Genomic DNA, 11,406 nt, shown 5'->3' on the forward strand with positions numbered 1-11,406 from the left:
AATTGAGCCTGCTCTCTATTATCAAGTTCAAACAAACCATGGGCTACAAGTGGGCCTACACCTATTAAATTCTCTCTAAAAAATAATGGTTATCACATTTATCTGGTGCTAACTTTACTCTCCACTGAAGAATCTGCATCTTTTTTTCAGATAGACACAGATCCTAAGGAGAGAACAAAATAAATAAATAAATAAATAATCTCTCTCTCTCTCTCTCTCTGCCCACTCTCTATCTCTTTTATATTACCAATCATTTGCTTCCTTCTTTTCCTTGGCTCTGACCTGTAACTCCCAGTACCAGCATATGGTTAACATCCACAATGAGCTGTTGATCAGAGACACATACATTTTCCCAAAAGAAGACAGACTTCTGTTAGAGCACTTGATTACCTACCAAAGGTTAATGGTAAGACCTTACTGCCAAAGACACTATATGATATTGGTATGGAACATGGAGAGACTTGCCTGGAAGCTGGAAGAGAGTCAGTCCCCAGACATTTAGCTTGTCTAGTGCCAGAAGGTACTACATGAGCTACTGGGGGAAAATGGCCAATATCTGTCCAAGCAACTAATGGTCTGAGCTACTTAGCAGCAAACAACCTGATGTGATGCTCACCCAAGTGCAATAGTGGCACAAAGCCATAGTGGGTTACCAGCTGCTCTTGGATTGGCTAATGGATCCACTCAGTAGAACAGAACCCATAGCTGGAGCTGGAAAACAAGTCAGAACCATATCCAAAAGATGAGTTCACTCTCAAATATTAAGCTTCCACCATTTTTGGGCTACAAGAGGACTTATACCTATGAAATTCTCTCTAAAATAATAATGGTTATCCCAATTTTCTGGTGCTGACTTCACCCTCCATTGGAGAATCTGCTTCTCTTTTTCAGATGGATGCAGAAACTGAGGAGAGAATCAGCCCATTGCACCTCACCAGGGCCCCAGCAGAAACCACAGAGTAATTGGGAAATTGAGCAAGAGTGCTGCTTTCCTGGGTGAAGGAGACAGACAGAACATTCAACTCCTACCAAACCAGAGATCCAGAGACACAGACGCTCCCAAGACCTCATCACTGAAGTAGACCTAAAACAAACCCAACATGGCTCAGAGAAATTCACGGAAGTGGGGGCGGAATGATTGTTAGAGCCACAAGTTGGTACATTATGCACAGAGACATTGCCTCTTCCCCATAACTGATGGCTAACAGATATCTGTCTCTGCTCATAAATAAGTAAATAAGTAAAATTTTTAAGAAATATATAATTTGTTTTTAATTTTGATGTCATAAAAATTGAGTAGTTACTAGAGATGAAAAAAAAAAGAGGCAAAAGGCAGGGAGAGTAATTGGCCTGCATATCACATTATATCTATATAGAAGGAATAAGTTCTGGTGGTTTTTTTTTTTTTTCTATTCAAGAGAGATCATGAATGCAGGTCCCCCACTACCACAAGTTAAGCAGTTGAGTTTCCCCACATTTGGGGAAATCTCAAGTGTCAGACATCTAGAGTGCAATGGAGAAGCCTCATCCTGGGAAAACTACCTTGGTGATCATGGCATCTCTCCTGCCAGGTAAGTATGGTGTTCTTTTCTCAAAAATATTTTATAGGGGCTGGAGAGATTGCTTAGTGGTCAAACCTCTTGACTGCAAAGATTGGACCCATGTCCAATTCCTCAATACCCATGTAAGCCAGATGCACACAGTGACACATGTATCTGAAGTTCATTTGCAGTGGCTAGAGGCTTGGGCACAACCATTTTCACTCTCGCTCCCTCTCTGCCTCTTTCTCTCTCTCAAATCAATAAAACCTTTGAAAAAAAATATATATATTTATTTATTTATTTATTAGCCAGCATAGAGGGAAAGAGAAAGTATGTATGGGTATGCCAGGCCCTCTTGCCACTACAAACAAACTCTTGATATATGCACCACTTTATGTATCTGGCTCTACTTGGGGAGTGGGGAATTAAACCCTGGAGAGAAGGCTTTACAATCAAACATCTTTAATTGCTAAGCCATGTCCCCAGCCCAAATTCTGCTGTTCTATGATACAGCAGGGTGAATATTGTTAGCAATCATGCAGTTTATGTCTGAAAATAGGTAGAAGAGATTCATTGTTATTCACAATAAGGAAATCACAAAACTGTCCTCCTGAGTTGATCACTACTAAATGTATATTTGACTCAAAATATCACACTGTACCTTATAAATATGTAATAATATTAAGCACCAATAAAAAAAAAGAAATACCCTTTTAAGGAAATATGTAAAGAGTGACATTTTTATTATATTCAGTTTAGATTCTGATCTAATGTATTTTATATTCTTTTTGCGGAATCTGTACAGTGTGAATTCCTAGACTCGGGCATTCTGATGTGTCCAAGTGCCCACATCTCTCAAGAAGCTCTCATTCCTGGTGAGTGCTTATTAGCCTTATTTCTCCGCAGCTGCAGAAACAATGGAGCTCTTAACTGGGGTCTTCCTGGCAACCTCCAGAGGCCGAGCCTTTATGCTGCAGGCCTGAGTGTAATTCAGTGCCAGTATACAGAAGCCTAATCAGCACTGGCTGCCTTGTGAGGGACTCTCTATGCATGGCTCCTTCTGGGATCTTCCTTTCAGGATGTCCTTTCCCCTTTTAACCTTAGGTTATAGCTGGCAGACAGGATGTAACACCAGTCCTCTCACATTTAAAAACTACTTCTGTACATTATTAGCTAGTTGGGGATTTATCTAATTACTAACATAGCTTTGAATAAATGCTTTGAGAATTACATGCTTGAACCAAGTGAAAAAACAAATATCTGACCTAAAGAGCCACTAAAGATGTTTTCTATGATAACTTTTCTGCATATATGCAAACAAGTGGCTATTCATCTCAAATAGGGCACCTATGACAAAGGATGTTTATGCCAAGTCCAACTTGATTAACCAAAGAATTTATTGGAAATGAGGGAAAATAGTCATTTTTGGTAAAAATAGTCATTTTAGGTAGAAATAGTTATTTTTAGGTAGCAAGCCTAGGGTGGACTCAAAGACAATTCAGCACTTGATCCAGTCAAGTCTCACCCCTCAGTGACAGTACCCTCTACTTAGGCATTCTGGCCTCCTTGCAGGCCAGCCTCCTGAGTCCAAACCATTCAACTCCTTTCAGAATTCAACTGGGTTTGAGGGTACAGCCCACCGCAATAAGCTATATGAGGGACTAATGGCTGGGCAAGTCTTTCTTTTTGGCTGTTCATCGATCCTGAAGCCTGAATCTCCAGGACTGCCTGTTCTGGTAAGCCCTCCTTCATCTTTCCCATTTTGTTGCTTTCTTCTAAGCTATGGGACTAACCTATCTCTTAGATTTTTTCCAAATGTAAAGACAAAAGTCTTATATATTTTTTGCTCCACTTGCCATGTGGGGGGTGGTGGTGGTGGTGGCAGTGGTGGTGATGTGTGTGTGTGTGTGTGTGTGTGTGTGTGTACATGCATACATTTCTTTAAACTCTGGCCCTTTTCCTTTTCTTTTTTGGTTCATTTTAATTTATTCATTTATTTGAAAGTGACAGAGAAAGAAAGGAAAATAGATAGAGAAAGGGTGTGCCAGGGCCTCCAGCCACTGCAAATGAAATCCAGATGCATGTGCTACCTTTTGCATCGGTTTTCATGGATCCTGAGGAATTGAGCCTAAAACTGGGGTCCTTAGGCTTCACAGGCAAGTGCGTAACCACTAAGCCATCTCTCCAGCCCTGGCCCATTTTCAATTTCCCTAGAAATACTCTCAATCATTCCAGCCTCTTATTGGATACCATTTATTTTCAAATAAATCTGATAATTTAACCCTTTTGAAATGATTTTCCTCAATTCTTTGTTGGAATGGACAAAGATCTCAAGTTTGGTATTCACAGGCCAGGGAAATAAGCTCCCTTCTCCCTGAAATGTCATTAAACTCTCAAGGTTTAACTGTAGTTCTACACTTTATTAGCTGGTTGGGAAACCTGTGTTACATTTTCCAAGTAACAGGGAGGAAAGAGAGAGAAAGAGAGTAAAAAAGAAGGTGGTCTATACAAAAATACATCAAAGTCTATCCCCAGTGACACACTCCCTCTAGTAAGATTCTACCTGCCACAAACTTCCCAAATACTGTAATTTGCAAAGGACCAAGTATTCAAACCCATGAGTACATTTTACTTTCAAACCACATGAGTACATTACTTTCAAACCACACAAATGTGGCCCTATCCCCATAAGCTAATAGCCATTTCATAATGCAAAACACATTTATTACAACTGTTAAATGAGCCTTTCAAAAGATGAGAAATATGTCCACAAAGAAAAATTTAAGGCACTAAACACACACACATGTATCTCCTCATACCTGGTCCCAATTTCCTGAAGTCCCTTTTCATTAGGATCCTTGGTTTTCACTGTGGGGTAATTAGGACCTCTTGTTAGTTTTTGGATGGGCCTGTGGCTCAGAGTATTTCTATCCACCTGTGGCTATTACAGTCTTCCCACCTTGTTGTAGTCAGCTTTACATTGCTGGGATGAACTTCCAAACCAGATATAGTTTATCAGAGGAAGTGGGATTTATTTAAAGCTTACAGATCTGGGGGAAGTTTCATAATGGCGGAAGAAGATGGCCCCCTTTCACAGATCCACACAGAGAGAAAAACTGCCAGCAGCACCACTAATAGCAAGCATACACCAACAGCAAAACAATAGGAAACCAAGATGAGACTCTCTGTGTATGCCTTAGACTGTAATTCATATCTGCTCCCAGTAACACCTTAGGGCTGGAACCCAGGATCCACCCACAGTAACACCTCTTCCAGCAAGGCAGCTGGAAATCCAAGTTACAAGCATTAATAAAATATTTGAGTCTATTGGGGGTACATACATTTAAAATAGTACATTCTGCTACTGGTCCCTAATAGATTCATGAGCATCTTACATTGTAAGCCATATTCAGTCTAACTTCAAAGGTTTCCATAGTTTATACCAACTTGAAGATAGTTTCAAAGTCCCAAGTCTCATTTGAGATTTAAGATTATTTTTAAACTGTGATTCCTGTAAAATCAAAACAAATTGCATACTTTTAACAAACAAGAGCAGTTATAAGGCATAACAAGGAGAACTGGACAAATGTAAACTTAACAACCATTAGGCAAACATTAAACATCTGCAGTTAAAGTCCGTATCATAACCAATTACCAGTGACGGTTTTTGGATCTTTTAATTCTGCCATTCCACCTGGGGTTAATAGTCAGGGAAAACTTTCATCCCAAGGCATCCCAAGTGTTTTATGGTAGCCTCTTTACAGTTGGGTATATCTAAAACATCTTTGGATTTCCATGTAAACCATAGTCTATCTTTCAATGGTTTCACTGATCCCTTTATCAGGATCATCACTCCCTGCCTCACTTGTCACCTCTCAGTAGATCTTACCCCAGTAACACCTTAGGTCAGGACTATCCATGATATATTCCCAGTGACACCTCTTCCAGCCAGGCAGCTGGAAATCCAAGTTACAAGCTTTAATAAAACATCTATGTGTATTTACACGATTACATTTAAACCGTTACACACCCCTCCTTCCTCAGTAATCCCTAAGCCTTGGCTAGTGTGTTAACAGTTTGTTTTAGTGTTGAGTTTTCTGTAGCCTCTGTCTTTCTGTTATGATGTGTTTCAATTCATCTCCATGTTTGTTGCTGTTTCCCTGGAGGTGGTTGTCAGGCTAGCATTGGGAGGAATACTCTTGTCACTGCTTCCTTTGAAGTTGTTTCTGGAGTCTGTTAAATGTGGAAGAGGTAGAAAATCTTGTGGTGTTCTCTGCCATCTGTAAAATAGAACAGATTTTCCAACCAATGGTGAGAATAGCTCAGAGTAAGGTGATATGCATATAATTTTGAAAGATATTTTAATGAGATTACCCACTGAATTTATCTGGAACATAGGCCTTCTCTCTGGGGGAATTTCCTGCCAGTGAGTTTCCTGCCAGTGACATGGTTTCTAGTAGCAGCTATGCATTCTCTTCCACTAAACAGGCCTTATATCCAATTGTATGGCAGTTGGTTACTCACAAAGGCTGTGTGACACTGTGTGTGCTTGTTGTCCAGCTGGTGTGTTGAACAGCTTGCAAGATCTGCTTATTTGTGCTGGTGGTGACCATTGTCATATAGTGGCTCCTATAGGACTTTCCAGCACCATCAGGGTTTGCCAGCAAATGACTGGCTTTCCCTTCAGTTTCCACGTGGTCTCTTAGTGTCCTAAGATGACAGCCAGAGGTGTCTTCAGCAATATGGTCTCACCTTTAGTTCTGATGGATAACCAAGTACCTGGCAATGGACTCATTATTTTGTGAACCTCACAGATCTCCATGGCTTACTGCTCACTGGGGGAACACCATTTCTGGTCTTGGGATTCATAAGCCAGAACAAGTGGTTTTAGGTTAAAGCATACTCTGCCTTCTTCTGGGCATATTGATCTGGTCCATCCAGCCCCTTATTTGGGGGTTTTATCTTGTATACTATTATCCCGGGGAAGGTTCCCAAGGTACTAACTAGTTTTGTATAGTTTCCCTCCTTATCCTCCCTTCCCACCTCCTTACCCTGCCTCCCCTAATATTCTTTCCATTAGTTGGTCTGCTATCTCCGCCTCTCCTTCCTCCCTGTTTTCACTTTCCCTGGTCTCATTCTAGTTATCTGCCCATAGTCTTAATGCTTACTGCCTTTTACCCTCCTTTTCAGCTGGTCCATCTTAGAAGCCACAATTGAGAGAAAACATTAGGTGAATTTCTTAGAAGACTATGTGACCTCATTTTGGATGACAGTTTTGTTTACATTTCTATTGACAGGATAAAGTGTACTAAAGGTAAAAACAAAAAGATTTTACCCAAAGTTTAAGACCTTGACCTGGTTTTGTGCTTGGCATGCACTATGCACTATATATATAAACTCATTTGAGTGTAAGCCCTCAATTGCATTTACTAAAAGCACACCAATGTATACCTTCATCATCTTGGGAATTTGCCTGTTTTTTTTTTTATTGTCTTTTCAGAGCCATGGCAAAGTAAAGTTACTACCTGGCCCCCCTCCTCTCCCAATTGTTGGGAATATTCTACAATTAAATACTAAGAATATTTCCAAATCCTTAAACATGGTAAGTATGATTCATTTTCTTTCAACTTTCAATGAATTAAACATATAGCCTTATAGTTACTACATTTTAATGAGATGGTTTAAAAGTTAAGTGTCCATTGTTCGTTCAGATATAATATTATAATGTAGATATGGAGAGGTTTCAGAAACTTCCAGTCAAGACGGTGACTGCCTAACCATGCAGCACCTCCCTGAGAAGGAAAGGCAAGGCATTCACTGGGTCTTTTGGGGAGAGCAACCTCTAATAGATCGCCAGTGGAAGGGTGCATAGGGGAGAAAAGGGAATAGGCTGGTTCCGGCTCTCTCAGGTAGCCCACCAGGCCCCAAAGCCCCCAAATCAGCCACCCAAGCCATAGTCCCAGCCTCAGGATACTCCCACACTTAGTACAGGAAAGGGGACCCAGGCCAACGTAGTTACACTTCACACACTGCGCAGGGGCGATTGCCCTGCTACCCCCACCCACACTTGACCTCAGGCCGGCTCTGCCTGCTAGCCTGTGCAAGCTCAGGCTCCATACATCCATCTGCCCACTGCATGCGCGCTGCCCATCTTCCCGTGTGAGCTCAGCTTGCTCTGCCCATCTGCCTGCTTGCCACTCCAGCTGCATCTCTATGCGTGAGCTCAGGCCCATTCCACCTGCCCACGCACAAGCTCAGGATCATTCTGCCCATCCGCCTGTACCAGCTCAGGCCCAATCCCCCATCTGCTGTGCTGGCAGTCCACCCGCCCATTTGCGTGACCTCAGGCCGCTCTAGCAGAACAGCCATACAGGAGCTCAAGCCCGTTCCACCTGCCCACATGAAAGCTGCAGGCGATCTCAGGCTGATCCGCCCATCCATGCATGAGCTCAGGATCGCTTTGCCTGTCTGCTTGCCCACCTGTGAGCTTAAGTCCACTCTCACCTCTGCTTTTCAATATAGTACTGGAAGCCCTAGCTCAAACAAGACAGGAGAAAGACACGAAAGGGATATAATTTGGAAAGGAAGAAGTTCAGTTAGCTCTATTCGCAGACGACATGATTCTGTACCTAAGAGAGCCAAGAGACTCCATTCCAAAACTCCCGAAGGTGATTAACTCCTTTAGCAAAGTAGCAGGATATCAAATCAATGCACAAAAATCAGTACCCTTTCTATATGCAAAGGACAAAGATAGAGAGAAAGAACTAAGGGACATTGTCCCATTTTCAACAGCAACAAAAAATAAAATAAAATACTTTGGAATAATGTTAACTAAGGAAGTGAAAGATCTATACAATGAAAACACTAAAAAAGAAATTGAGGAGGACTTGAGAAAATGGAAAGACCTTCCATGCCCCTGGATAGGCTAAATTAACATTGTGAAAATGGCAATCCTACCAAAGGCAATGTACAGAGTTAATGCAATTCCAATTTAAATCCCAACATTATTCTTCACAGAGATAGAAAAAATGATCTCAGATTTCATATGGAAAGGCAGAAGGCCTTGGTTATCCAAGCATATCCTCAGCAAAAGAAATACCTCTGGAGGCATCTCCATACCTGATCTAATGCTATATTACAAAGCCATGGTAATAAAAACAGCATGGTACCGGCATAAAAACAGTAGTATAGACCAATGGAATAGGACTGAGGACCTGAACTTTGGGTCAAGCAACTACGGCTACTTGATATTTGACAAAGGCCCCAACAATACAGGCTGGAAAAAAAGACAGCACCTTCAACAAATGGTGCTGGACAAACCATATACAAGAAATTGAGACTTGATCCACACATCTTACCATGCACAACACTCAAGTCCAAATGGAACAAATACCTCAAAAAAGACCAGAAACTCAGCCACTACTTAAAGAAAATATAGGAGGAAATTTCCATGACATAGGAATGGAATAAGACTTCCTGAAAAAAACACCAATAGCACAGGATCTTAAACAGTCACTCAACCAATGGGATCACATGAAGCTGCAGAGTTCCTTCACAAACATACAATAAGCAAAGCCAAGAGATTACCTACAGAATGGGAGAAAAAAATTTGCTGAATATCCAACTGACAGAGGCCTAGTCAATAGAATCTACAAAGAACTCAAAAACCTAAGCAATATAAAGTCAAACAAGCCACTCACAAAAAAAGGGCAAAGAACTGGGCAGGCAGTTCACAGAAGAAGAAATACAAAGGGCAAACACACACTTAAGAAAATGTTCATCATCCCTAATCATGAGGGAAATGCAAATTAAAGCAACAGTGAAATTCCCCAGTAAAGATAGAAAACATTAAAAAATCAAACAAAAATAAATGCTAGTGAGGATGTGGAGAAATAGGGACCCTCACTCACTGTTGGTGGGAATGTAAGATGGTACAACCACTTTGGAAAGCAATATGAAGACTCCTAAAAAAGCTGACTATAGAGTTACCAACAGATCCAGTTTTCCATTACTTGGACTGTGCTCTAAAACCTCCAAGCCATTAAAGACCCTAAGATCTCAAAAGAGTCTCCAAACAAAAATGAAGGCAGAGCCTGTGGTACACTGACTGGGAGAAACTTACCAAAGGTCAAAACTCAAGGCCCTTAAAATTGACACACTCTTTTTTTTTCTCTTTTTGCCTCACCAGATAGAGGTAGAAAGTAACTGATGCCAGTGTACATGCAAAAATAAGAAAAAAAAATCCATGAAAAGATAAGAAAAAAAAAATCCCTGGAATAAAGTAATTCCATCAGCATGTGGGGCCACTAATCTTTCTTCTCTATCTTCGGTAAATTTGTTGAGAGTAGATGATACTGCAAATGTGTCATTTTCTCCTTCCTGACTTGTCAACATTGTTACCAGACTTTTTAAGAGTCAGCAATGATCCCTGGCAGCCTTAATAAGGATTGCACAACTATCCTCACTTGCCAATTAAAAAGTCAAAAAATACTGAAATAAAAAAAAAAAAAACCAAAAAACCACAAACCAGAAACAGAGACTTACTCAGTGTGGCCACGTTTAGAACAGGAACAAATAAAGAAGGCACTGACCCACCATGCCCTTCTTTTTTTGCATGTGCATATGCATGTGCATCATGTGCATGAATGTGAATGTTTATATGTATATTAATGCACATGTGTGAGAGCATGTGCATATGTGGAAACCAGAGAACAACTTTGTGTGTTGTCCTTAGGTATTTCATACAATTCTGTTTGAGACAGGGTCTCTCATTGGCCTGGAGTGTACAGTTAGGCTTGACTAGCTGGCTAATATGCCTAAGGGGTCTACCTGCCTCTGCCTCTTTGCTCTAGAAATTACAGGTATAAGCTCCAACTCCTAGTATTTTTTACACGAGTTCTGGTGATCTGATTCTCATGTTTGCTAAGCAAGCACTTTACTGATGAGCTACCTTCCTAGTCTTCCACCAAGTCCTTCTTTGGAATAAAAACACAAGGCAAAATTTCAATAGAGTGTGAAGGTGTGCACAACTAAGCAGTCTTGTTCAAAAGGTGGTCTTAGCCATTGTTGACATACCATTGTCTCTGTTCTAGCTTCTTCTGTAAGTGCTCTGCTAAGTTGTCAGAACTTTGTGGAATCTCTTCTTGGGACCCAGATTCCTCCATTGGTGCTCACCAGGACTTCAGCCTTTCTCATCTTCCACTGAGATTCCTAAAGATATCAAAATTTGCTAGGGATCATCTTTCAAACGTTTGTTATCCAAATAGAGTGGTGCAAACATCTCTACTCAAGAGTCTTGTTGTGGGCTGGAGAGATGGCTTAGCGGTTAAGCACTTGCCTGTGAAGCCTAAGGACCCCGGTTCGAGGCTCGGTTCCCCAGGTCCCACGTTAGCCAGATGCACAAGGGGGCGCACGCATCTGGAGTTCGTTTGCAGAGGCTGGAAGCCCTGGCATGCCCATTCTCTCTCTCTCCCTCTATCTGTCTTTCTCTCTGTGTCTGTCGCTCTCAAATAAATAAATAAAAAATTTTAAAAAAAACTATTTAAAAAAATTTTAAAAATAAGAGTCTTGTTGCTCCTGTCAAGATAATTACAGATAGTTTTCAACTTTACTGTTCAAATACATCTATTTAGATCACACTTTCTCTGGTGAGGGGAAAACTGAGGGAATGGCACTTTCCTGGAAAATTACCAGAAGTTATCACATGATTTTTGTTTGCACTTCTACTGGCAGGTCAAAGTGTACTGAAAATCATTAGCTTTTCCCCAAAGTTTAAAGACCTTGTACTGGTTTGGTGCGTAGCATGCACTGTATGTAAAAACTCCCTCAAGTGTAAGCTCTCAGTTGCATTTACAAAACCACACCA

At 41.0% G+C, this 11,406-nt stretch overlaps 1 non-coding gene across 1 annotated transcript; it reads right to left on the reverse strand.

Moving 5' to 3' along the window:
* Nucleotides 1–1,414: 1,414 nt before the first annotated feature.
* On the reverse strand, nucleotides 1,415–1,579 carry LOC123457980. Its single transcript, XR_006635323.1, has one exon. It is a non-coding gene; the product is annotated as a U1 spliceosomal RNA (small nuclear RNA).
* Between the last annotated feature and the right edge of the window lie 9,827 nt (nucleotides 1,580–11,406).

Source organism: Jaculus jaculus, chromosome 1 (assembly GCF_020740685.1).
Source record: "Jaculus jaculus isolate mJacJac1 chromosome 1, mJacJac1.mat.Y.cur, whole genome shotgun sequence".
In the NCBI taxonomy this organism is placed as follows: Eukaryota; Metazoa; Chordata; class Mammalia; order Rodentia; family Dipodidae; genus Jaculus; species Jaculus jaculus.